General features: G+C 43.1%; 1 pseudogene; it reads right to left on the bottom strand.

The window, feature by feature from the left end:
- Positions 1–87: 87 nt before the first annotated feature.
- Positions 88–27882, bottom strand: LOC106583378 (ras association domain-containing protein 1-like; annotated as a pseudogene).
- Positions 27883–27967: the final 85 nt, after the last annotated feature.

Below are 27967 nucleotides of genomic sequence, written 5' to 3'. Positions count from 1 at the left end.
CCCTCGACAACTACTATGATTATTATTATTTGACCATGCTGGTCATTTATGAACATTTTAACATCTTGACCATGTTCTGTTATAATATCCACCCTGCACAGCCAGAAGAGGACTGGCCACCCCTCATAGCCTGGTTCCTCTCTAGGTTTCTTCCTAGGTTTTTGGCCTTTCTAGGGAGTTTTTCCTAGGGAGTTTTTCCTAGCCACCGTGCTTCTTTCACATGCTTTGCTTGCTGTTTGGGGTTTTAGGCTGGGTTTCTGTACAGCACTTTGAGATATCAGCTGATGTACGAAGGGCTATATAAATAAATTTGATTCGATTTGATTTGATTTGATCTCCTGGGCGTCCAGTCAATGGCTTTATCGTCTGTCCTCACTCCTCAGACAACTTCTTCCAGTCATTCACAGTAGTGCCCAATCCAGGCCACACAACACCCATAGAAGTAGCCCACTGGTTTGCACTAAATATCTCTACCTTCTCTCCTAGCTTACACTACTATGTCCCTGGGCTTGTTCTGCCGGACGTGTTCCTCCTCCTCGCGCTGAAGGATCCGCAGGAAATTGTGCAGCTCAGGGAAGCTGAATGCATCCCACTGTGGGAGAGAGAGTAACTCAATGTTCAATCTCAATGCAATAAAGTTACATTACAGAGTAATTACTCTGTCAACACTTTACAATACACTTCATTTTCAGTATTGCGCATATGAGAGCCCTCTTTGTGTATTTCTTGGACATAGAAATATATTTTATTTCTATGGTTTTGAAGATGACTCACATTGACCTCCCCAGTCTCATTCTCTTTCAACACCAGACTGAGGACTATCTCATTAGGTCCGGCACACAGACGCAGGTGGAGCGGCCGCTCGTCATCAGACAGCTTACGGAGGTATACTAGAAAAGTAAAACAAAGAGAGAGAGATACATAGCCATAATATGACTTTTGAACAGTCTCTATTCCTTTTTTGAGTTGAATGTTTACTGTTAATTTTTGATTCTCATTTACATTTTGGCAATGTAAACATGTTTCCCATGCCAATAAATGAAATGAAATGAAATGAATTGAATTGAGAGAGAGAGACAGACAGACAGACAGACAGACAGACAGACAGACAGACAGACAGACAGACAGACAGACAGACAGACAGACAGACAGACAGACAGACAGACAGACAGACAGACAGACAGACAGACAGACAGACAGACAGACAGACAGACAGACAGACAGACAGACAGACAGACAGAGGGGGGGGAGAGAGTTAGATAGAGGGAGATGGGTCACATGTGAGGGCGAGAGACGGTTGATTGCGCACAAGCGCTGAATACAACAGATGTACGTAACCTTACAGTGAAATGCTTACTTACAAACCCTTAACCAACAATGCTTTAAGAAGTTAAGAAGAAAAACGTGTTGGGTAAAAAATAGATAAATAGAAAATAAAAGTAACAAATAATTATTGTTTATTTACATTTTGGCAATGTAAACATGTTTCCGATGCCAATAAATGAAATCAATTGAGAGAGAGAGAGAGAGAGAGAGAGAGAGAGAGAGAGAGAGAGAGAGAGAGAGAGGTGACCCGGACATTTTCATACATTGTGTTTGGTATCATATTAAGTGGAATGATTTGAGCATGTTCATGACAGTGCATTTAGGTTATATTGCTTACGGACACTCACTCTGGTTTTGACGTTCACTGCACTCAAACAGGGCGAACTTGCCCGGGTTGTTCACCACAGTGAACTTGTTGAGCAGGGCCTCTATGACCTCTCGTGCCTGTGTCCGGGAGCTTATGTGCAGGTGTTTGGCTGTGTCTTTGGGGAGGTAGACAGAGGTCCGGTACTTCAGCCCCCCCTCCAGCTGCCCCGATTCCTGTGGTGAAGACGCCTTCCAAGGGGGTGGGAGTGACACGGGACGAGTCAGCTTAAAAAGGACCCTGATGAAGCCAGTGTATGATCCGTCTCGGTTCTGAAAAAAGGATACAGGAACATAGAGTCCTTAGATGGATTGTCAATGGACATGTCAATACAGTGTGAACATAATGTGCCTGAGGAACTCATATACACTGAACAAAAATATAAATGCAACATTTAAAGTGTTGTCCCCATATTAAAAGATCCCAGAAATTGTCCGTACGCACAAAAAGCTTATTTCTCGCAAATTTTGTGCGCAAATTTGTTTTACATCCCTCTTAGTGAGTATTTCTCCTTTGCCAATATAATCCGTCCACCTGACAGGTGTGGCATATCAAGAAGCTGATTAAACAGCACGATCATTACACAGGTGTACCTTGTGCTGGGGACAATAAACAACCACTCTAGCTGTTTTGTCACACAACACAATGCCCCAGATTGGCATGCTTACTGCAGGAATGTGCCCTGTAGCAGTTGCCAGAGAATTGAATGTTCATCTCCCTGCCATAAGCCGCCTCCAACATTGTTTTAGAGAATTTGTCAGTCCGTCCAACCGGCCTCACAACTGCAGACCACATGTAACCACGACAGCCCAGGACCTCCACATCCGGCTTCTTCACCTGCGGGATCGTCTGAGACCAGCAAACCGGACAGCTGAAAAAATGGTGGGTTTGTACAACCAAAGAATTTCAGCATAAACGGTCAGAAACCGTCTCAGGGAAGCTCATCTGCATGCTCATTGTCCTCTCCAGAGTCTTGACCTGACTGCAGTTCGGCGTCGTAACCAACTTCAGTGGGCAAATACTCACCTTCGATGGCCACTGGCACGCTGGAGAACTGTGCTCTTCACAGATGAATCCCGGTTTCAACTGTACCGAGCAGATGGCAGACAGCGTGTATGGCGTTGTGTGAACGAGCGGTTTGCTTTGTGAACTGTATCCCATGGTGGCGGTGGCGTTATGGAATGGGCAGGTATAAAGTACGGACAACGTACACAATTGCATTTTTTTGATATAAATTTGAATGCACGTAGATACCGTGACGAGATCCTGAGGCCCATTGTTGTGCCATTCATCCGCCACCATCACCTCATGTTTCAGCATGATAATGCACGGCCCCATGTCCAAGGATCTGTAAACAATTCCTGGAAGCTGAAAATGTCCCAGTTCTTCCATGGCCTGCATTACTCACCAGACATGTCACCCATTGAGCATGTTTGGGATGCTCTCGATCAAAGTGTATGGCAGCGTGTTTCAGTTCCCAACAATATCCAGCAACTTCGCACAGCCATTGAAGTGGAGTGGGACAACATTACATAGGAGATGTGTCGTGCTGCATGAGGCAAATGGTGGTCACACCAGATACTAACTGGTTTTCTGATACACGCCCCTACTCTTTTATAAAAGGTATCTGTGACTAACAGATGCACATCTGTATTCCCAGTTATCGAAATCCATAGATTAGGGCCTAATTAATTTATTTCAATTGACTGATTTGCTTACATGCTGACCACACCGCTCGCGTCGCGTGCGTGAGAGTTGCAAAATAAATGTACACATACATGTTATTCAATCATTGCACCGATACTGCTCGCACGCCTCAGCAAACGTCTGCGTGGCTAGGCGCTAAAATAGAAATAGGTTCTATTTGTGATGCTCAACACGCTGCAAGTCCAGCCTCTCCCATCTCCTCATTGGTTTTTAAGAGCATATACCAACGTGCCATCTTCTCATTGGTGTTTAGAAGCATATAGCCATGTGGGTGATTGAAAGATTAATTTAGGTCCATACCACGGTTGGTTGTAGTAATGCTGTAAAGTTGGTTGCCAACCGCAATACAAAGTCCAAAGAAGAAAAAGAAGCCTGAAGTAAGGAGGAGAGATAACGATAAAGAAATTTGTTTTTCCATTTTATATGTGGATTAAATGTCGCTGTTGAGGACCTTGTGCATTTCAGGTAAAATAACAACCCAATGTTTATATTCCAGGACAAATTAGCTAGCAACAGCAAGCTAGCTAGCTAAATTGCCATAAATGTTTAATGCTTTTTGACCTGTCCCCAAATTAATATAATTGGTTCAGAGTTTGATTTGATATTTCAACCTGCGTGTCCACACTTCTGGTGTCCGGTTTGGTCAGCGTGTTATATGAACTGTAACTCAGTAAAATCTTTGAAATTGTTTCATGTTGTGTTTATATTTTTGTACAGTGTATTAACTTACAGATTACCACATACTTATACAGGACACCCGGACATAAGGGGTCAGCAACTCATTTACAAAGCGAGGTTAACTGGCCATTCGACACAGGTTTGTGTGTGTGTGTGTGTACATTCATTTACATACCAGCACCATGTAGAGATTGCTGTTGATCTGAACATTGTATTCCTTCACCTTCTGCTGGATGTCACCGACAGAAAGCACTCGTTTCACCCAGTCAATAGGATCAATCTGAAATAGAGGAGAGGAATGTGAGTATCAAAACAATTCTCCTAGGACCGATTCCTGGGTCTGGCTGTAGGCTCACAAGCTAACCACCCACAAGAGGTCAGCAAAGAGCTTACTTGTGTTGTTCTACAGCTTTATATACACCTGCTCTATCAGTGATCTCCTAAATGTAATTTTTTTCATGAAACAAGTGATTTTTGGGGCATGTGGTAAATAAACGTGTTCTACGTCCCTTCCATGTACAGTAGTTAGTTGTACAAAGTATCCTATGTCCTCATCTGGCATTACTTTTTCACATGATAATACAACCTCTCTTTCTGTCCAGTAAACAGCGAGTTCACTCCCTTGGGTTTAAAGTCAGGTGCATGAAGCAGCTGGAAGCTGTGGCCAACCTTGCTCTCTCAGCCCCCTCCCTACAAAGCCCAGCTAGCAAGCACATCAGGAAACCCTGCCTTCCACAAGAACAGAGGAGCAGAAGTCATATCTCTGCCAGTTCCAACCAGCATATTAAACATTTCCACACAGCAACACAAGTTCTCTTTGCATCAATTCTCCAATGTCTCATGCAAAACCAAAATAATTTCCAGCTGGGAAAAAAGCAATACACACTGTGCCAGTGTGGAGCTTTATGTGCACAAACATCTCATACTACCTGATCCAACTCTGTGTTACAGAGAGTTTCTGGGTATGTGTTACTTTCTTGCATCAAATGGCAATAGCATGAGAACATAATAGTTTCCTAGTAGATAGCCATAGGGTAATTTTGAAACTGTTGAAAACTGGGGGCCATGCCACCATGACACAACATTATGTAAATGAGCTGAACGCTGTTCACCTTGAAACTACTGTAGCTAATATAGTTAAGTGGTGTCACTCAGCAAGGAATGAATGGACATATCCATTATTCAAATAATTGGACAGGACAAAACATAGGGGACAAAAGCCTATATTTCCCTTCCCCCTATAATTTGTTTAAATCAACGTGTTGTTATGCGTTAATAACATTAAGACTACACTACCCAGCAGGCTATGCGGGGGGCAGGTGGTTGAAGAATGCCTTGGATGGCTAAACAAAGAGTTTTCTAGCTGAAGTACAGTTGAAGTCGGAAGTTTACATACACCTTAGCCAAATACATTTAAACTCAGTTTTTCACAATTCCTGACATTTAATCCTTGTAAAAATTCCCTGTCTTAAGTCAGTTAGGATCACCACTTTATTTTAAGAATGTGAAATGTCAGAATAATAGTAGAGAGAATAATTAATTTCAGCTTTTATTTATTTCATCACATTCCAAGTGGGTCAGAAGTTTACATACACTCAATTAGTATTTGGTAGCATTGCCTTTAAATTGTTTAACTTTGGTCAAACGTTTCGGGTAGCCTTCCACAAGCTTCCCACAATAAGTTGTGTGAATTTTGGCCCATTCCTCCTGACAGAGCTGGTGTAACTGAGTCAGGTTTGTAGGCCTCTTTGCTCGCACACACTTTTTCATTCTGCCCAAAAACATTCTATGGGATTGAGGTCAGGGCTTCATGATGGCCATTCCAATACCTTGACTTTATTGTCCTTAAGCCATTTTGCCACAACTTTGGAAGTATGCTTGGGGTCATTGTCCATTTGGAAGACCCATTTGCGACCAAGCTTTAACTTCCTGACTGATGTCTTCAGATGTTGCTTCAATATATCCGCATAATTTTCCTACATCATGATGCCATCTATTTTGTGAAGTGCGCCAGTCCCTCCTGCAGCAAAGCACCCCCACAACATGATGCTGCCACCCTGTGCTTCATGGTTGGGATGGTGTTCTTTGGCTTGCAAGCATAACCCTTTTTCCTTCAAGCATAACGATGGTCATTATGGCCAAACAATTCTATTTTTGTTTCATCAGGCCAGAGGACATTTCACCAAAAAGTACGATCTTGTGCAGTTGCAAACCGTAGTCTGGCTTTTTTATGGCGGTTTTGGAGCAGTGGCTTCTTCCTTGCTCAGCGGCCTTTCAGGTTATGTCGATATAGGACTCGTTTTACTGTGGATATAGATACATTTGTACCCGTTTCCTCCAGCATCTTCACAAGGTCCTTTGCAATTGTTCTGGGAGTGATTTGCACTTTCCGCACCAAAGTATGTTCATCTGTAGGAGACAGAATGCATCTCCTTCCCGTGTGGTATGACAGCTGCGTGGGCCCATGGTGCTTATACTTGCGTAATATTGTTTGTACAGATGAATGTGGTACCTTCAGGCATTTGAAAATTTCTCCCAAGGATGAACCAGACTTGTGGAGGTCTACAATTTATTTTCTGAGGTCTTGGATGATTTCTTTTGATTTTCCCATGATGTCAAGCAAAGAGGCATTGAGTTTGAAGGTAGCCCATGAAATACATCCACAGGTACACCTCCAATTGACTCAAATTATGTCAATTAGCCTATCAGAAGCTTCTAAAGCCATGACATAATTTTCTGTAATTTTCCAAGCTGTTCAAAAGGCACTTAGTGTATGTAAACTTCTGACCAACTGGAATTATGATACAGTGAATTATAAGTGAAATAATCTGTCTATAAACAATTGTTGGAAAAATGACTTGTGTCATGCACAAAGTAGATGTCCTAACCGACTAGCCAAAAGTATAGTTTGTTAACAAGAAATGTGTGGAGTGGTTGAAAAACAAGTTTTAATGACTCCAACCTAAGTGTATGTGAAATTCCGACTTTAACTGTATATGTTCATTAAAAGTAGTTAAACCTACGCCACCGTTTGTCATTATACAAGAAGCAAACATAACATGGTGTCAGATTGGTAGTCGCTATGATGAGACAGAGAAAAGAAAGGAGTAACTGCAAATTTCCACGACGAAATTTGAACTTTCTACCACAAGTCAAGTGACGTGAGTAGTTGAAGATGCTAGCTTGCAAGAGCGATGGCGACGAGCCGCAGCAGCGAGAGTGATAGCAGCGAGAGCGAGGCTGCATTGGAATCTGTTGACGAGCAAGTTGATGAGCAACATACCGAAGTAAGAGAAATTGACACTGTACCTGTTTCCCAGCATGGATAGGCGTAGTCCTCCTACTGCTATTCAGTAGGAGGTGGTGAGAGAGCATGGCGCCGACAGAGATGGTTCGAGCTTCAAGTTCTTAGGAAACTATGCAGTATTTTGTTTTTTATGTATTATTTCTTTCATTGTTTCCACAAGAAATCTTATTACATACAGCCGGGAAGAACTACTGGATATAAGAGCAACGTCAACTTACCAACACTACGATCAGGAATACAACTTTCCCAAAGCGGATCCTCTGTTCGGACCACCACCCAGGACAATGGAGCTAATTCCAGTAGGCGATCCAAAACAACAACACCGCAGAAGGAGCAGACGAAGTGGCCACCTGACCAGGCCCCATAGACGTGTACATCGCACACCGCTCCCGAGTATACTACTAGCCAATGTTCAGTCTCTTGACAACAAGGTATACGAAATTCGAGCAAGGGTTGCCTTCCAGAGAGACATCAGAGATTGTAACATTCTCTGTTTCACTGAAACATGGCTCTCTCGGGATATGTTGTTGGAATTCGTTCAGCCACCGGGCTTCTCCATGCATCACACCGACAGAGATAAACACCTCTCTGTGAAAAGGAAGGGCGGAGGTGTATGCTTTATGATTAACGACTAATGGTGTAATCATAACAACATACAGGAACTCAAGTCCTTCTGCTCACCCGATCTAGAATTCCTTACAATCAAGTTCCGGCCATTTTACCTTCCAAGAGAATTCTCATCAGTTATAGTCACAGCTGTGTACATTCCCCCTCAAGCAGACATCAAGACGGCCATCAAGGAACTTTATTGGACTATATGCAAACTGGAAACCATACATCCTGAGGCTACATTTATTGTAGCTGGGGATTTTAACAAAGCAAATTGGAGAACAAGTCTGCCTAAATTCCTCCAGCATATTGATTACACTACGCGCATGAGCAATACCCTCGACCACTGCTACTCTAACTTCCACGATGCATACAAAGCCCTCCCCCGACCTCCTCGGCAAATCTGACTACGACGCCATCTTGCTCCTTCCGTCTTATAGGCAGAAACTCAAACAGGATGTACCAGTGACGAGAACCATTCAACGCTGGTCTGACCAATCGGAAGCCACGCTTCAAGATTGTTTTGATCACGCGGATTGGAATATGTTTCGGTCAGCCTCAGAGAACAACATCGACCTATACGCTGACTCTGTGAGTGTGTTTATGAAGAAGTGCATTGGAGATGTTGTACCCACTGTGACTATTAAAACCTACCCTAACCAGAAACCATGGTTAGATGGCGGCATTCGCGCAAAACTGAAAGCGCGATCCACCACATTTAACCATGGAAAGAGGTCTGGGAATATGTCTGAATATAAACAGTGTAGCTATTCCCTCCGCAAGGCAATCAAAGAAGCAAAATGCCAGTGAGGGACAAGGTGGAGTTGTAATTCAACGGCTCAAACACGAGACGTATGTGGCAGGGTCTCCAGGAAATCACGGACTACAAAAAGAAATACAGCCACGTCACGGACACCGGTGTCACGCTTCCAGACGAACTAAACACCTTCTTTGCCCGCTTTGGGGATAATACAGTGCCACTGTCGTTGCCCTCTAACAAGGACTGGGGACAGCAGTGGAGAAGGTGGAAAGTTTTAAGTTCCTAGGCGTACACATCACAGACAAACTGAAATGGTCCACCCACACAGACAGTGTGGTGAAGAAGGCACAACAACGCCTCTTCAACCTCAGGAGGCTGAAGAAATTTGGCTTGTCACCCAAAACCCTGACAAACTTTTACAGATTCACAATCGAGAGCATCCTGTCGGGCTGTATCACAGCCTGGTAAGGCAACTGCACCGCCCTCAACTGCAAGGCTCTCCAGAGGGTGCTGCGGTCTGCACAACGCATCACCAGGGGCATGACACCTACACCACCCGATGTCACAGGAAGGCCAAAAAGATCATCAAGGACATCAACCACCCGAGCCACTGCCTGTTCACACCGCTACCATCCAGAAAGCAAGGTCAGTACAGGTGCATTAAAGCTGGGATCGAGAGACTGAAAAACAGCTTCTATCTCAAGACCATCAGACTGCTAAACAGCAATCACTAACTCAGAGAGGCTGCTGCCTACATTGAGACCCAATCACTGGCCACTTTAATAAATGGATCAGTAGTCACTTTATACAATGCACTCTAAATAATGCCACTTTAATAATGTTTACATATCTTACATTACTCATATCACATGTATATACTGTATTTTATACCATCTATTGCACCTTTGCCATCGCTCATCCATATACTTACATGTACATATTCTCATTCACCCCTTTAGATTTGTGTGTATTAGGTTGTTGTTGGGGAATTGTTAGATTACTTGTTAGATATTACTGTTCAATATTATTGTTAGATATTACTGCACTGTCGGTACTAGAAGCACAAGCATTTCGCTACACTCGCATTAACATCTGCTAACCATGTGTATGTGACAAATAAAATTTGATTTCATTTAACAGGTAATCTAGCTGACAATTGGAAACGTTTCAAGCAGAGATTCAATATATACCTAGCATCCAGTGGAGCAGCGGAAGATGATGACAAATTGAAAGCTTCCATTTTTCTGCATGTTATTGGAGTGGATGCATTGGACATTTACAATAGCTTTCAGCTAGATGAGGCAAACTTGACATTGACCGTGCTAATGGCTAAATTTGAGGAGTACTTTGTACCAAGCCTGTACGTCACGTTTGAGAGATACAAGTTTCTCTCATGATCAGAAACAGGGAGTTAGTTTTGACCAGTATTTGGCTGAGCTGAACACACTGAGCAAAACGTGTGAATTTGAAAATCTGAAAGACTTACTAGTGAAAGACAGGATAGTCTGTGGCATACTTGAAAATGGACAAGGAGAGATTGCTGCATGAGCAAGATTTAACTTTGGATAAAGCAGTGAATATGTGTTGAGCAGCTGAAACCACCAGAGCACAAGCTAAAGAGCTGCACAGGGATAAGACGTCTGTGTATGCAATAAAAAGAGAGGAGCACCACACACAACGCCTTACAAAACAAAAACAAGTAAAAGAGAGAAATCAAAACACTACATGTGGAAAATGTGGATTTATCCACAAGCTAAAAAATTGCCCTGCAAATGGAAAATCATGTAACAACTGTGGGAAAAATAATAATTTCTCAAAATTCTGCAAAGCTGAGGCTGCAAAGAAAAGGTTTCACACAATCAAGGAGGAGACTGAAGAATTCTTTGTTGATTCTGTGGAAATATGCAAGGCAGTAAAAGCTGAATGGATTGTGCCATTGACTGTGAATGAAACTAAAATACCATTCAAGCTTGATTCTGGAGCACAGGAAAACCTCTTGTCGCTGGATGACTACAAAACACCGAAAGTGAAGAATAAAATACACCCGGTTCAAAGTTAATCAAGGTTACTGGTTAAACTGGGGAGAACGTACCAGTCAAAGGAAGCTAGCTGCATAGTAACTTTACAGCACAAAGAAAAACTTCAAAGTACAGCTGCTGATCATGAAAAAGAGTGTACAGCCTATTCTAGGATTCATTGCATGTGAAAAGCTCAATTTGTTGAAAAGAGTGTATGTAGTGGCATCACAGACTGAACATGACCAAGAATCACTACTGGCTGAGTACGAAGACGTGTTTGAGGGTCTTGGATGTTTACCAGGAGAGCACAAAATATGTACTGATGACAAAATTACTCCAGTTGGTCATGCATGCAGAAAAGTTCCATTTGCACCGAGGAAAAAGTTCAGGAGGAACTCGGACACAAGGAAAAGATGGATGTCATCCCAAAAATGGATGAACCTACAGTGGGTAAGCTCACTGGTTATTGTGGTGAAAAAGAATGGCGATCTCAGGATATGTCTAGACCCAAGAGATCGCAACAAAGCAATCAAGAGAGAGCATTTCAAGTTGCCAACCAGAGAAGAGATAATGTCGCAGTTTGCTGGAGCAAAGTGGTTCAGTAAGATTGATGCCTCATCAGGATTCTGGCAAATGAGGCTAGACAATGCAAGCTCAAGGCTATGCACATTCAACACACCTGAGGGCAGGTACAGATTTCTTCGTCTACCATATGGGATTCTCTCAGCGCCAGAGGTCTACCACAAGACAATCCACATGATCTTCGAGCACATTTTAGGAGTGGAGACCATGATGGATGACATCATCATCCGGGGGTCCACAAAAGAAGAACACGACGTGAGAGTGAGTCTAGTGCTGGACCTGACACGGAAAGTCAACCTAAAACTAAACAAGGACAAAAGCGAGTTTGGTGTGAAAACACTTACCTTTGTGGGAGATGTACTTTGAGAGGATGGAGTCAAACCAAACCAGAGGAAAACATCAGCCATCAACAACATGGAGAGCCCGAAGAACAAGGACAACGTGAGATGCTTCATGGGCATGATCACCTACCGTGCAAAGTTCATACCGCAACTGTCAGCACAGTCCGCTCCACTCAGATGTCTCTGGAACAGAAAAACTAATGGGAATGGTCACATGAGCAGGAAAACTGCTTCAAAAACATAAAGAAGACAATCACAGAAGAGCCAGTGCTCCTGTTCTATGATGTAGAGAACAGCACAAGAATTTCTGCAGTTGCGTCACAGTTTCACCTGGGAGCAGTTCTTCTGCAACGGCATGACGACACATGGCAACCCGTCGCTTATGTGTCCAGAGCCTTGACAGGTGCAGAGACAAGTTATGCACAAATAGAGAAAGAACTACTGGCGAGCACATACGCATGCGAAAGGATTCACCAATATGTCTATGGACAAGACTTCAAAGTAGAAACCGACCACAAACCATTGGTGTCAATCATGTCTAAGCCATTGAATGATTGTCCAATGAGAATCCAGAGAATGTTGATCAGACTGCAAAAGTATGATGTGAAGATAATCTATGCCCCGGGAAAGTTCATGTTCGCCGCTCTTTCTCGAGCAGTCGATAAGAAAGAGAGCTTCGACACACAGTAAAACACTGAGATTCAGGCCTACGTCGACATGATCATAGCATCACTTCCTGTGTCTTCTGAGAGAATGGAGCAGATCAAAAGAGAGACCGCAGCTGACCAAACAATGACAGGGTTGAAAGAAACAATACTGATAGGATGGCCCGCACAGAAAAACAACTGTCCAAGGAGAATACAAGATTACTGGATGTGCAGAGCAGAGCTCAGCATTGTGGATGACATAGTGTTCAAAGGCAACAAGACTGTAATTCCCATGGCGCTACGCAAAGAAATGCTAAGGGCCACTTCGGTGAGGAAAAATGCAAACGACAAGCACGAGAATGAATGTATTGGCCAAGTAAGAACCAGGAACTCAGGCAGACCACTGTTTCATTTGAACTGTGTTTGACATACAGGCCAAAGCATCAAGCAGAGCCGCCAATGCCTTATCCAGTACCCAACAAACCCTACTACAAAGTTGGAGTTGACCTTTTTGACTGCAATGGCAAAAGTCACATTGTTGTTACCGACTACTACTCAAACTACCCTGAAGTAGCAACACTGCCAACTACCTCCAGCAAAGCTGTAATCACCTACCTGAAATCAGTCTTCGCAAGACATGGGGTTGCGTCTTAACTGTACTCGGACAATGGCCCGCAGTTCTCAAGTTCCAAATTCCGATCGTTTGCTAACGATTAGGGATTCCGACACAACACCTCCAGCCCCAACTACCCAAGGTCCAACGGCTTAGCAGAGAATTCAGTCATAATTGTCAAATGTCTGATGAAAAAGGCACACGATGGAAAGGAGGATTAAAAATCCCCAAAAATCTGATGGTCTACCGCAGCGCACCGCTGCAGAACGGAGTTTCACCTGAACAAATGTTGATGGGACGTCGCATCAGAACCAACCTACCCATCCATGAGGACTTGCTAAAACCCAGAGGTGCTCACAAAGTCAAACTCGAAGGAAAAACTGAACGACTCCAAGACATCACTACAGGAACCTGGATGCAGCAAGGGTGCGTGCGGAGAGAAGTTGCACCGCGATCCTATGAGATCCAAATGGAGAATGGATCACAACTGAGACGAAACAGAGAGGATCATCAGGAGGATACTGCTGAAGCGCCTTTAGCAATGGAGAATTCAGTCAGAACAGTTGGACAACGAACGCTGTCCAACTGTTTCAGGAAGCACTTCAGCAGAACGACCAAAAAGGACTGTCAGAACCCCTGAAAGGCTGATTGAGAATTGCAACAAAAAAAAGAAGAAAAGGCGCACCTGGACTGAATGTTTTTGTTTATGTGAAAAGAAATAGAGCCACAATAGACTATTGTTGGACAGACTGTATTTAGTTGAAAAATAATTATAATATGGTGAAAGAAATGTGTGTTATTGAAAATTGCATGTTATGCAGGTTGAGTAAACAAACGTGATGTTACATGTTTAGTTACAGAGAAAAGTAGTTTTCTTTCAAAGGAAGGAAGATGTGTTATGTGTTAATAACATTAAGACTACGTTACCCAGCAGGCTATGCGGGGAAGAATGTCTTGCATGGCTAAACAAGGAGTTTTCTAGCTGAAATATATGTTCATTAAAAGTAGTTAAAACTACGCCCCGGTTTGTCATTATACATACAAGGAGCAAACATAACAGTCACTGTATAACAAAAAGTAGCGTATTCTTCTTGGACTTTTTTTTAATTGCCGCGGACGCCTCACTGTTTTTTTGATGTTGAAAAACTGCTCCAGCTCCGATTCCATCTCATGCTGGCTTCAGTATCCGCTGCTGGTCGCGCTGCCCAAGTCATCTCAAATGATGGGGTATTTTCCATTGCCTCATTTAATTCCATATCTCTATGTTACATTGTTAACGGATTTGTGCATCCCTCACCAATTGTCATCAATTCTCAAAATCATAGCCTAGGTAATTATTAAATTATATCCACTCAAGAGAAACTTTAAATTCAATTTAACAATAATAAACATTATAATATTCTACCATTCCTACTACTACTCTACTTGTCCCGTTACATCAGTCCCTCACATGATTTACATTTGATGGGGAGTCCGCATGTGGTCCATGAGTCCCACCCATTGCCCCTCCAAGACCGTGAAATTAACGCACTGAAAGAACATCGTGTTCTGTCAATAACTGACTCTAACAGAAAGTATGTAGCAGAACTGACTAGTGTTGAATAATAGATGAAAATGTATTGACTTTATTATTTCATGAGTTATGCATTTAAAGAGATATTTTCTGTGATGCAAAATTAGAACAGCTGTTTTATTGTGGTGTTACTAAGAAAACTCCTCATTTCCACCCTTCTAAATTGTTTGCAGAGGCTCTGGCCATCTTGACAGGCAGGCAGCCTCAGGAGGTTGGTAATAAAATATCTATCTCTGTGAGGATATGATACTCTGAAACTATAAGCTCTAAAAGCAGTAGGCCTAGATCAGTGGTTCCCAAACTTTTTATAGTCCCGTACCCCTTCAAACATTCAACCTCCAGCTGCGTACCCCCTCTAGCACCAGGGTCAGCACACTCTCAAATGTTGTTTTTTTGCCGTCATTGTAAGCCTGCCACACATATGATACATTTATTAAACATAAGAATGAGTGTGAATTTTTGTCATAACCCGGCTCGTGGGAAGTGACAAAGAGCTCTTATAGGACCAGGGCACAAATAATAATATAATAATAATAATCAATAATTTTACTCTTTATTTAGCCATCTTATATATAAAACTTTTTGTTCATCGAAAATTGTGAATAGCTCACCACAGGTTAATGTGAAGGGTGTGCTTGAAAGGATGCACATAACTCTGCAATGTTGGGTTGTATTGGAGAGTCTCAGTCTTAAATCATTTTCCACACACAGTCTGTACCTGTATTTAGTTTTCATGCTAGTGAGGGCCAAGAATCCACTCTCACATAGGTACGTGGTTGCAAAGACATCAGTGCAGCCCAGCCCAGAAATCTGGCAGTGGCTTCTGATTAAATTACATTTTCACAGAACCTCTTGTTGCAATTTCGATGAGACTCTCTTGTTCAGATATCGGTAAGTGGACTGGAGGCATGGCATGAAAGGGATAACAAATCCAGTTGTTTGTGTCATCCGTTTCGGGAAAGTACCTGCGTAATTGCGCACCCAACTCACTCAGGTGCTTCACTATATCACATTTGACATTTTCCATAAGCTTGAGTTCATTTGCACACAAAAAATAATACAATGATGGAAAAACCTATGTGTTGTCCTTGTTAATGCAGACAGAGAAGAGCTCCAACTTCTTAATCATAGACTCAATTTTGTCCCTCACATTGAATATAGTTGTGGAGAGTCCCTGTAATCCTAGATTCAGATCATTCAGGCGAGAAAAAACATCACCCAGATAGGCCAGTCGCGTGAGAAACTCATCATCATGCAAGCGGTCAGACAAGTGAAAATTATGGTCAGGAAAGAAAACTTTAAGCTTGTCTCTCAATTCAAAAAAACATGTCAATACTTTGCCCCTTGATAACCAGCGCACTTCTGTATGTTGTAAATGTGTTACATGGTCGCTGCCCATATCATTGCATAGTGCAGAAAATACATGAGAGTTCAGGGGCCTTGCTTTAACAAAGTTAACCATTTTCACTGTGGTGTCCAAAACGTCTTTCAAGCTGTCAGGCATTCCCTTGGCAGCAAGAGCCTCTTGGTGGATGTTGCAGTGTACCCAAGTGGCGTCAGGAGCAACTGCTTGCACGCGCGTTACTACTCCGCTATGTCTCCTTGTCATGGCTTTTGCGCCGTCAGTACAGATACCAACACATCTTGACCACCAGAGTCCATTTGATGTCACAAAGCTGTCCAGTGCTTTAAAAATACCCTCTCCTGTTGTCCTGGTTTCCAGTGGTTTGCAGAAGAGGATGTCTTCCTTAATTGACCCCCCATAAACGTAACGGACATATACCAGGAGCTGTGCCAGGCCCGCCACGTCTGTTGACTCATCCAGCTGTAACGCACAGAATACACTGGCTTGTATGTGAAACAGTAATTGTTTCAAAACATCTCCTGCCATGTCACTGATGCGTCGTGAAACAGTGTTGTTTGATGAAGATATTGTCAGTGTCACGGTTGTCGTCGGGAATGGAGGACCAAAACGCAGCAGGAATGTGGATGCTCATCTTGATTTATTTTAAACTAAAACGAACACCAAAATAACGAACAACAAAACAGTCTTGTCAGGCTCACAGGCAAAACAAGAAACAATCTCCCACAAACACTACACCAAACAATTACCCATATATAGGACTCCCAATCAGAGGCAACGAGAAAGCACCTGCCTCCAATTGAGAGTCCAAACCCCATTAACCTAAACATAGAAATACAATTAACTAGACTAAACATAGAAATACATTAACATAGAACAGTGCCCAAAAACCCCGGAATACATAAATCAAATACCCTTCTACAAAACCACCACCCCGAACCACATAAAACAAATACCCTCTGCCACGTCCTGACCAAACTACCATAACAAATAACCTTTATACTGGTCAGGACGTGACAGTCAGTATAGTTTTTTGGGCCTTTTCCCCCAGCATTGTGCCAGCCATATCCGCGGCAGTAGGAAGAATTCGACAATAGTATGGGGCTTGCCTGTCCTAGCCACTCAGTAGCTCACCATTCATGGTATCTGTTGCTCTTATACATGTCTTACTACTCGAAAGTCATCTTAATTCTTGTTAAAAAAAATCCTGTGGCTTATTTTTCAAATTGGCATGTTTTGTTTCTAAATGTCTGCGCAAGAGTTGTGAGATAGTACTTTTGCACATATAACACACTGTGGCTGAGGAAAGGCACTACTCCCAATACAACTGAACCCCAAATCAATGTAGCTCTCATCATATTTGCACCTCTTCGATGGTCCAACGTCCCTGTCTGTTGTTTGGTGCTTTCCAGGGTAAAGGGTCAGTAGCTCTTCGGCTGCATCAGATTCACAACTGTCAGTGTCCGTGCTAGCTGGGCTTACAACAAATGTAGAATTACTGATGCTAGCATAGGATGTGCTCCTGGAAGCAGAACAACTTTTGCCGTCAACAGGTGCAGGTGTAGTACTGCTGGTAGTAACAGTACTACTAGTAGAGCTGGTATGTCTCTCTATGGACAAGGGCCTTACTTTTTTTTACCATTTATCCATTTGTCGAGCAAACGGAATGAGCAGCAGCTACGTTTGGCTACATATGGACCGTTAGTGGAATTCCCGCGAGAGAGTAACGGTTAATGGGATAGGATGTTAATTATTTGACTAGGCTACCTGTATTTGACATTGTGTTGTTATTTCGCTGAACACTAGATGGTTTAATTTTATTTTTGGCAGTGAAACGAGGCTACTCAGGCGAGAAAAAAAACTCACCCAAATGTATAAATGGACTGTTTAAAAACGTGAAGACATTTAATGTGAATCACATTTTTATTTGGCGAACCCACAACACCATTGGGAATACCTGGCCTAGACAATCTGGAAAACGCTCATCCAGAGGTGGCGCTCGTAGTGGCAGGGGACTTTAATATAGGGAAACTTAAATCCGTTTTACCTCCTTTCTACCAGCATGTTAAATGTGCAACCAGAGGGGAAAAAAACTATAGACCACCTTTACTCCACACACAGAGATGCGTACAAAGCTCTTCCTCGCCCTCAATTTGGCAAATCTGACCATATTTCTATACTCCTGATTCCTGCTTAGAAGACTAAAGCAGGAAGCACCAGTGGCTCGGTCAATAAAGATGTGGTCAGATGAAGCAGATGCTAAGCTACAGCACTGTTTTGGTAGCACAGACTGTAAAATGTTTAGGGATTCTTCCGATGTCATTGAGGAGTACATCACATCAGTCACTGGCTTCATTAATAAGTGCATCGATGACGTCGTCCCCACAGTGACCGTATGTACATACCCCAACCAGAAGCCATGGATTACAGACAACATCTGCAATGAGCCAAAGGGTAGAGCTGCCGCTTTCAAGGAGCGGGACTCTAATCCGGAAGCTTAAAATAAATCCTGCTATGCCCTCTGACGAACCATCAAACAGGCAAAGCGTCAATACAGGACTAAGATCGAATCGTACTACACTGGCTCCGACGCTCGTCGTGCTACAGGGCAGTAGTCATTTAGCTCAGTTTCCTTAGCTTTCTTGGGAACAGGAACAATGGTGGCCCTCTTGAAGCATGTGGGGACAGCAGACTGGGATAAGGATTGATTGAATATGTCTGTAAACACACCAGCCAGCTGGTCTGCGCATGCTCTGAGGACGTGGCCGGGGATGCCGTCTGGGCCTGCAGCCTTGCGAGGGTTAACACGTTTAAATGTTTTACTCACGTTGGCTAGAGTGAAGGAGAGCTCGCAGGTTTTGGTAGCGGGCCGTGTCAGTGGCACTGTATTGTCCTCAAAGCGAGCAAAAAAGTTGTTCAGTCTATCTGGGAGCAAGGCATCGTGATCCGCAACGGGGCTGGATTTTCTTTTGTAGTCCGTGATTGACTGTAGACCCTGCCACATACCTCTCGTGTCTGAGCCGTTGAATTGTGACACTACTTTGTCTCTATACTGACGCTTAACTTGTTTCATTGCCTTGCGGAGGGAATAGCTACACTGTTTGTATTCGGTCATGTTTCCGGTCACCTTGCCCTGATTAAAAGCAGTGGTTCGCGCGTTCAGTTTAGCGCGAATGCTGCCATCAATCCACGGTTTCTGGTTTGGGAATGTTTTAATAGACGCTGTGGGTACAACATCACCGATGCACTTCTTAATGAACTCGCACACCGAATCAGCATATTCGTCAATGTTGTAGTTCGACGCAATGCGGAACATATCCCAGTCCACGTGATCGAAGCAATCTTGAAGCGTGGAATCCGATTGGTCGGACCAGCGTTGAACAGACCTGAGGGCGGGAGCTTCCTGTTTTAGTTTCTGTCTATAGGCTGGGAGCAACAAAATGGAGTCGTGGTCAGCTTTTCCGAAAGGAGGGCGGGGGAGGGCCTTATATGCGTCGCGGAAGTTAGAATAACAATGATCCAGGGTTTTGCTACCCCTGGTGGTACAATCGATATGCTGATAGAATTTGGGGAGCCTTGTTTTCAGATTAGCCTTGTTAAAATCCCCGGCTACAATAAATGCAGCCTCAGGATATGTGGTTTCCAGTTTACATAGAGTCCAATGAAGTTCTTTCAGGGCCGTCGATGTGTCTGCTTGGGGGGGATATACACGGCTGTGATTATGATCGAGAGAATTCTCTTGGTAGATAATGCGGTCGGCATTTGATAGTGAGGAATTCTAAGTCAGGTGAACAAAAGGACTTGAGTTCCTGTATATTGTTATGATCACACCACGTCCGTCATCATGAAGTGCTTTGAGAGACTAGTCAAGGACCATATCACCTCCACCCTACCTGACACCCTAGACCCACTCCAATTTGCTTACCGCCACAATAGGTCCACAGACGACGCTATCGCCATCACACTGCACACTGCCCTAACCCATCTGGACAAGAGGGATACCAATGTAAGAATGCTGTTCATCAATTACAGCTCAGCATTTAACACCATAGTACCCTCCAAACTCGTCATTAAGCTCGAGACCCTGGGTCTCGACCCCACCCTGTGCAACTGGGTCCTAGACTTCCTGACGGGCCGCCCCCAGGTGGTGAGGGTAGGGAACAACATCTCCACCCCACTGATCCTCAACACTGGGTCCCCACAAGGGTGCGTTCTCAGCCCTCTGCTGTACTCCCTGTTCACCCACGACTGCGTGGCCATGCACGCCTCCAACTCAATCATCAAGTTTGCAGACGACACCACAGTGGTAGGCTTGATTACCAACAACGACGAGACGGCCTACAGAGAGGAGGTGAGGGCCCTCGGAGTGTGGTGTCAGGATAATAACCTCACACTCAATGTCAACAAAACAAAGGAGATGATTGTGGACTTCAGGAAACAGCAGAGGGAGCAGCCCCCTATTTACATTGATGGGACAGTAGTGGAGAAGGTGGAGAGTTTTAAGTTCCTCGGTGTACACATCACGGACAAACTGAAATGGTCCACCCACACAGACAGCGTGGTGAAGAAGGCGCAGCAGCGCCTCTTCAACCTCAGGAGGCTGAAGAAATTCGGCTTGTCACCAAAAACACTCACAAACCTTTACAGATGCACAATCGAGAGCATCCTGTCGGGCTATATCACCGCCTGGTACGGCAGCTGCTCCGCCCATAACCGGAAGGCTCTCCAGAGGGTAGTGAGGTCTGCACAACTCATCACCGGGTGCAAACTACCTGCCCTCCAGGACACCTACACCACCCGATATCACAGGAAGGCCAAAAAGATCATCAAGGACAACAACCACCCGAGCCACTGCCTGTTCACCCCGCTATCATCCAGAAGGCGAGGTCAGTACAGGTGCATCAAAGCGGGGACCGAGAGACTGAAAAACAGCTTCTATCTCAAGGCCATCAGACTGTTAAACAGCCATCACTAACATTGAGTGGCTGCTGCCAACATACTGACTCAACTCCAACCACTTTATTAATGGTAAAATTGAAGTAATCAATGTATCACTTGCCACTTTATATTACATAATGTTTACTTAACTACATGACTCATCTCTTATGTATATACTGTATGCTATACCGTCTACTGCATCTTGCCATCTTGATGTAATGTATCACTAGCCACTTTAAACAATGTCACTTCATATAATGTTTTCATACCCTGCATTGCTCATTGCTCATCTCATATGTATATACTGTACTTCATACCATCTACTGCATCTTGCCTATGCCGTTCGGCCATCCCTCATTTATATATTTTTAAGTACATATTCGTACTCATTCCTTTATACTTGTGTTTATAAGGTAGTTGTTGTGAAATTGTTAGATTACTTGTTAGATATTACTGCATGGTCGGAACTGGAAGCACAAGCATTTCGCTACACTTGCATTAACACCTGCTAACCATGTGTATGTGACAAATACATTTGATTTGATTTGATTGGATTTGATGTGGTAGGGCTTGAAAACTATTACAGACTACAAAGGAAAGCCCAGCCGCGAGCTTCCCAGTGACACGAGCCTACCAGACGAGCTAAATTACTTCTATGCTCGCTTCGAGGAAAGTGACACTGAAACATGCATGAGGGCATCAGCTGTTCCGGACGACTGCGTGATCATGCTCTCTTTAGCCGATGTTTATTTATTTCACTTTTATTTAACCAGGTAGGCTAGTTGAGAACAAATTCTCATTTGCAACTGCAACCTGTCCAAGATAAAGCAAAGCCGTTCGACACATACAACAACACAGAGTTACGCATGGAATTAACATACATACAATCAATAATATAATAGAAAAATATATATACAGCATGTGCAAATGAGGTAGGATAAGAGAGAGAGAGAGAGAGAGAGAGAGAGAGAGAGAGACAGACAGACAGACAGACAGACAGACAGACAGACAGACAGACAGACAGACAGACAGACAGACAGACAGACAGACAGACAGACAGACAGACAGACAGACAGACAGACAGACAGACAGACAGACAGACAGACAGAGGGGGGAGAGAGGTAGATAGAGGGAGATGGGTCACATGTGAAGACGAGAGACGGTTGATTGCGCACATGCGCCGAATACAACAGATGTACGTAACCTTACATTGAAATGCTTACTTACAAACCCTTAACCAACAATGCTTTAAGAAGTTAATAAGAAAAACGTGTTGAGTAAAAAATAGACAAATAGAAAATAAAAGTAACAAATCATTAAACAGCAGCAGTACAATAACAATAGCGAGGCTATATACAGTACAGAGTCAATGTGCGGGGGCACCAGTAGGTCGAGGTAATTGAGGTAATATGTACATGTATGTAGAGTTAAAGTGACTATGCATAAATAATAACCAGAGTAGCAGCAGCGTAAAAAAGGGGTCTGGGTAGCCCTTTGATTAGCTGTTCAGGAATCTTATGGCTTGGGGGTAGAAGCTGTTAAGAAGCCTTTTGGACCTAGACTTGGGGCTCCGGTACCGCTTGCTGTGCGGTAGCAGAGAGAACTATGACTAGGGTGGCTGGCGTCTTTGACAATTTTTAGGGCCTTCCTTATTCTGCCATTCATCTTGTGCATGACATGGAGACAAAAGTGGTAACTGAATTCCTCCTCAGCTTTCTCATTATCATCGAGAGTGTCATTGGTGTCAGCAGCAGCACAGCAGATATAGGTCTTCACTGCTCTCTGCTGTTGATTCTGTCCATCACATTAACTATGAATGAGTCTCATCCCACAGCCGCCATGAGTCTGGCAAGCAAGTCTAATGAATTGATGGCTTTGGCTAAACAGACTTTACAGTATTCAGCCCCATACTATCTACACATATTTAACTCTCATGGGCCCAATAGAGACAAATAGTAATGGCGTCTTTTTGTTGGCACAGTCTCTGCCATGGTTTGTTGGACAAAGCCTATGGAGAAAATGAATGGCGTTTTTGGAGGGTTTTTGGATAAACACAGAAAATAAGTTCTGTGGTAAACACAGGCGTAGGATATCGTATATATTTTGTTCTATGAGATAATCTTCATCAATTTATGTCCATTTTTGTTCATTTCGAAGCGTTCATGTTATATTATACAACGGGTGGGTCTAATCCTGAATTCTGATTGGTTAAAAGCGCATTCCAGCAGGTGGCTATTCCACAAGGCTAAATCTATGACGTTAAAATGTATATTTACTTTATTTCCTCTGACTGCGCAATCTGTTGTCTCATCAGCCCATCCAGGCAATTTATAAACTTGATCTCCACTATAAAAAGCATTGAGACATTATCTCACATTTCTTTTAGACTAACATTAGGTTTTCAATAGCGAAGGTTTGTATAAACCTTGCTGTCTGTTTCTCTGACATTTGAAACATTGTTTCAATATTCAAATTAGATCTCCAGCTTTCCCTTAGTAATGAATGTGTCGGGAGTCAGGATGAGAGAGAGAGAGGCAGGCAGCGTTTCTCATCCAGTCGAAATCATGAATCAGCTGGTATAATTTTTTTATGGATATTTACAAAGAAATGTTAATTGAAATAAGGTGTGCAGCTAGTTTGCAGTCTTTCCAGCTTCAGTTGGAAGTGATTGTGTTGGCTAGCTCCTATCAACAACAGTGACCTGATGAGAGAGCACATTTTCTATGCCAGGCGAAATCATGCCTCATTAGCTCATTGTTATGGATGTATCCAAATAAATGTCACTAGAAAACTGCTTAAACAAATTCAAATGCAGCTACTGTTGCTATTCTGGCTGCACTGTTTGACGTGATTAAGTTAGCCATAGTTGGCTTGCTAGCAAGCAAGAGATAAGAACGCTGCCAGCCATTATGGCAATGGAACATGTAGAACAAACATCTGGGTTACGTCAATAGATACAGAACAAAAAGACTGAACGACTGAGTCGAGTCTCTGGGAACCGAACTGATAGAACGAACGACCAGCCGTTTTGGGTAGCAAACCTAGATTTGTGTCTTTTCCAAAGACTAAATAGTATGAATAAATTCATAAAAATAAAGTTCATGAAAATATGTCAATTATTGTTTGAATATGTTGGTAAGCCGTTGTATAAAAGTGATAATGCCTTGAAGCCAATGTTTGGAGGAAACATTGGCACGGTTTGCCGGCCCTCGTCTTTGTCTCGGGTCTAACAACAATATATCCTCCAAACACCAGCTTCTCGGGCATTATACCTTAAATAAAAACACATAAAGGCTTCATAATTCATAAAGGTCATGTTAACTGACTGATATTATCTCATATAACAAAACGTTAGATCTCCTAATTTCTGCGTTTATTCCAAATCCCTATTCATTCCCCCAAAACAATTCCCATATGGATGGCTGAACGAACCAGAGGTAACACATTTCTGGATTTTAGGATTACAAACTATTTTTATTTTTTTTATTAAAAAATGTAACTTTATTTAACTAGGCAAGTCCGTTAAGAACAAATTCTTATTTACAACTATGGCCTACCAAAAGGCAAAAGGTCTCCTGCGGGGACAGGGGCCTGGGATTAAAATAAATAAATAAATGCTATATAAATATAGGACAAAACACACATCACAACAAGAGAGACAACACTACATAAAGAGAGACCTAAGACAACAAAATAGCAAAGCTGGTGAGCTCTATCCCAAATAGATCACTAGACTGTACACCCTTGTGGAGATCTGAGAACACTTGATTGCTATAAGAAACATTGTGAAACTTCCCCCTAGCCTATCAGAGGGCAAGGGGGAGCTATTACAATTTTTACATTTACATTTGAGTCCTTTAGCAGACACTCTTATCCAGAGGGACTTAAAGTTAGTGCATTCATATTAAGAAAGCTTAAAGATACCACATGTGAAATCTTCTCTGGTCTCCACAAGTGCATAGGGTCTAGTGGCCCACTTGGGATTGGCCATATATTTTTGATGGCTGTTGCAGTTCCTTTCTTCACTGTCACTTAAAATACACAACACAGAAATACATGCAGTCCAAAGGTTATTTTAGAAGACAAGAATGTTCCCATGCTCCTGCTATCCCCTTTGCTCTAAAAACACCAGGCTTCCTGCTGATAGGGTTGTGCTCTGGGACAAGCTCTCACCTCATTGGATGAGAAAACAAATCCAAAAAGCAGGCTGTTTGGCTTATGGAGTAGTTCATATATTTGAGAAATAATCAACTTTATCTAAAGATTAGTCTGATTAGTAATCTTTATTAAGATGCAATAAGACAGATCAGATTCCCAGTCAATAAACATCCTATTGGGATGAGTACACAGGATATGAGAGAAATAATATTTCAAGGCTCTATCACACTATAGGAAAAAGAGATTGCTACAGAAAACATGCTAACACGCTTATATATATATATTCCTGCTTGTGTGAATGTCTGACTCTCTCAATTCTCACACAAATTGACATGCTGCACACACACGCACATACACTGAGTATAACAAATACTAAGAATACCTTCTCTTTCCATGACATAGACTAACCAGGTGAATTAAGGTGAAAGCTATGATCCCTTACCGATGTAACTGGTTAAATAAACTTAAAATCAGTGTAGATGATTGAGGGACCAGTTAAAGAAGTATTTTTAAGCCTTGAGACCATTGAGACATGGATTGTGTATGTGTGCCATTCAGAGGGTGAATGGGCAAGACAAAATATTTAAGTGCCTTTGAACTGGGCATGGTAGTAGATGCCAGGCACACAGATTTGTGTCAAGAACTGTAAGACTGTTGGGTTTTTCACACTCAACAGTTTTCCGTGTGTATCAAGAATGGTCCACCACCCGAAGGACATCCAGCCAACTTTGACACAACTGTGAGAAGCATTGGAGTCAACATGGGCCAGAATCCCTGTGGAACGCTTTCGACACCCTGTAGAGTCCATGCCCCGACGAATTGAGGCTGTTCTGAGGGGGGGGTGCAAATGTTTGGTATTATCAGTGTATATACCCACATACCAACACACATACAGTGATCAAACACACACACACACACACACACACACACACACACACACACACACACACACACACACACACACACACACACACACACACACACACACACACACACACACGCAGGGTTGGTACTTACTAGCACAGCTCAGGCTCTGTTTGTAAAAGCCCCAGATGAATTCTCCACACAGGTCGCACCATGTGATCTGGGTGTAGCTGCAGGGCTGGAAGTCATGTCCCTTCCCACCCTGCCCTGTGAACCACGAGGGCCCCTCAACTCACACTGTCCTCCACCAGCCGGACCACCTGGCTGGACCTCTGCGAATACCTCACCTGCCTGGGAGTCAGGGGTGCAGCTGGGGGTGGAGCGGCTGTTGGTTCCGATGCCAGCTCAATGCGATCATTTAGGCTGAGATCTTTCAGCTCAATCAGCTCACACTTGGAGATCCCGTTGACCCAGGCAAACAGCCGGGCAACGGCCTGTTGGGGCTCACTGCCCATGGTTAGCATGGACTACACCTACACCTGGTCCATGCAGCGAACTCAGTCTCGCTGGTATTAATCCGTCCACGGACCATCGCAGCATCTGTATTTAAAGCTATCTTGGGCGTGATGAGCAGTGTGCCAGAACAGGTGTCAGCTGAACAACATCTGTTCATGGAGTCCTCTTCAGGCTCTGTTACAGACCAACCAGGCTTTCTAAAGCAGAGGGAATTAAAATATATATATATTTCTACAGGAGTTCTATAATCACAATCAGACTTCATCACATCCCAGTATTCTGACTGCTGTCTATACCTGGAACAGAAAGACAGAAGATGAACCAGCTAGCTGCACTCATTCCTTTCACCATGCCATTCACAGACTGTATTTTCATCCACCAAAACTAGAGAAAGACAAGTTGGGAAAGTTGACTAGTTTAATCTTGCACGAGAGCACAGCAGAGAGCATAGCTTTCACGTGACAGCGAATGAGATAGATATTACAGACATTCAATGGAAGCTTTTGACATGACATAAACATGACAACATGACAGGCCACCTGTATTCATGTGACTGTTGGGAAAGAGGCACTCAGCAGGGATTGACATGAGGAAAAAATAATCCATGACTATACAGACCTAGACAAAAAGGTACTATTCTACTAGGGAATGCATACAATTGAGAGGTTGAATGACAATAGCCTATATATTGCTATTCCAAGCATATGCTGTATGCTCATTTAGGCTATAACTTCTGGAATAAAATAAAGGATTTCCTTCACTCTGAACTGCAAGTGATATATTTTAGCTAAAAGAGCAGCCCTGACAAAGGTCGACCCCCTATACCCCCTAGCTGTGACCAAGTCAAGTGCAACTATAATATTTTTGATATTAGGAATGCAGTTGTTGGAGTTGGAACTATTGTGTCCCCTATAGCGTAATGTATTGACAAGAATAAGAACAGGCGCTGCACGGTCACACCTCGCCAACTGGGTCACCACTACGCGTAGCTCAGCAACAACTATCCACATTGGTTACAAATTAGTTACACAGACTCGACCATGTTTAACATTTTTTTTTTAATCTATAGGCTAAAAGGAAAGCCTATAGTGTATATTGGTGTTAAATTGTAATTTACCATTGGAGATGTTATTGAGGTCATCACATCGTTTCTTTAAACGTAATTTAACACTAGGCTATAGATATATATACATTCCAGAACATCACTATTCTCGATGACGATGTTAATAACGACCAGTTAACCACCCGTTTTAATCCGATGGCTCTCTGAAACCGGGTGAGTTACCCAGTTTTAGTGACACCGCGCGCGACCCACCATGATGCACCACAAACCGTACATTCGTAAAAGAGGATTTTGGAAGTCTGCTCACCTCTCTTTGTGTTCACCTCCTCGTCGTTGGTTACGTATTAACCGTGGGCAAATGTTGACTGGGGTCCAAGATTTAGGGCCATAGATTAGTGTTTTTCTCCCCCCAAAACTGTTTGTCAATCTCATCAATGTTTGCGCATGCACACTGTCGTCGAGAGATTACTGATGCCTAATCCGGTCCTGTTTCATGTCGTTCCCCACTCATCCATTTACCGGGATAGCTTCTTCTCCATC

Source organism: Salmo salar, chromosome ssa22 (assembly GCF_905237065.1).
Source record: "Salmo salar chromosome ssa22, Ssal_v3.1, whole genome shotgun sequence".
NCBI classification, from domain to species: domain Eukaryota; kingdom Metazoa; phylum Chordata; class Actinopteri; order Salmoniformes; family Salmonidae; genus Salmo; species Salmo salar.
This window is presented reverse-complemented; position numbering and strand designations above follow the sequence as displayed.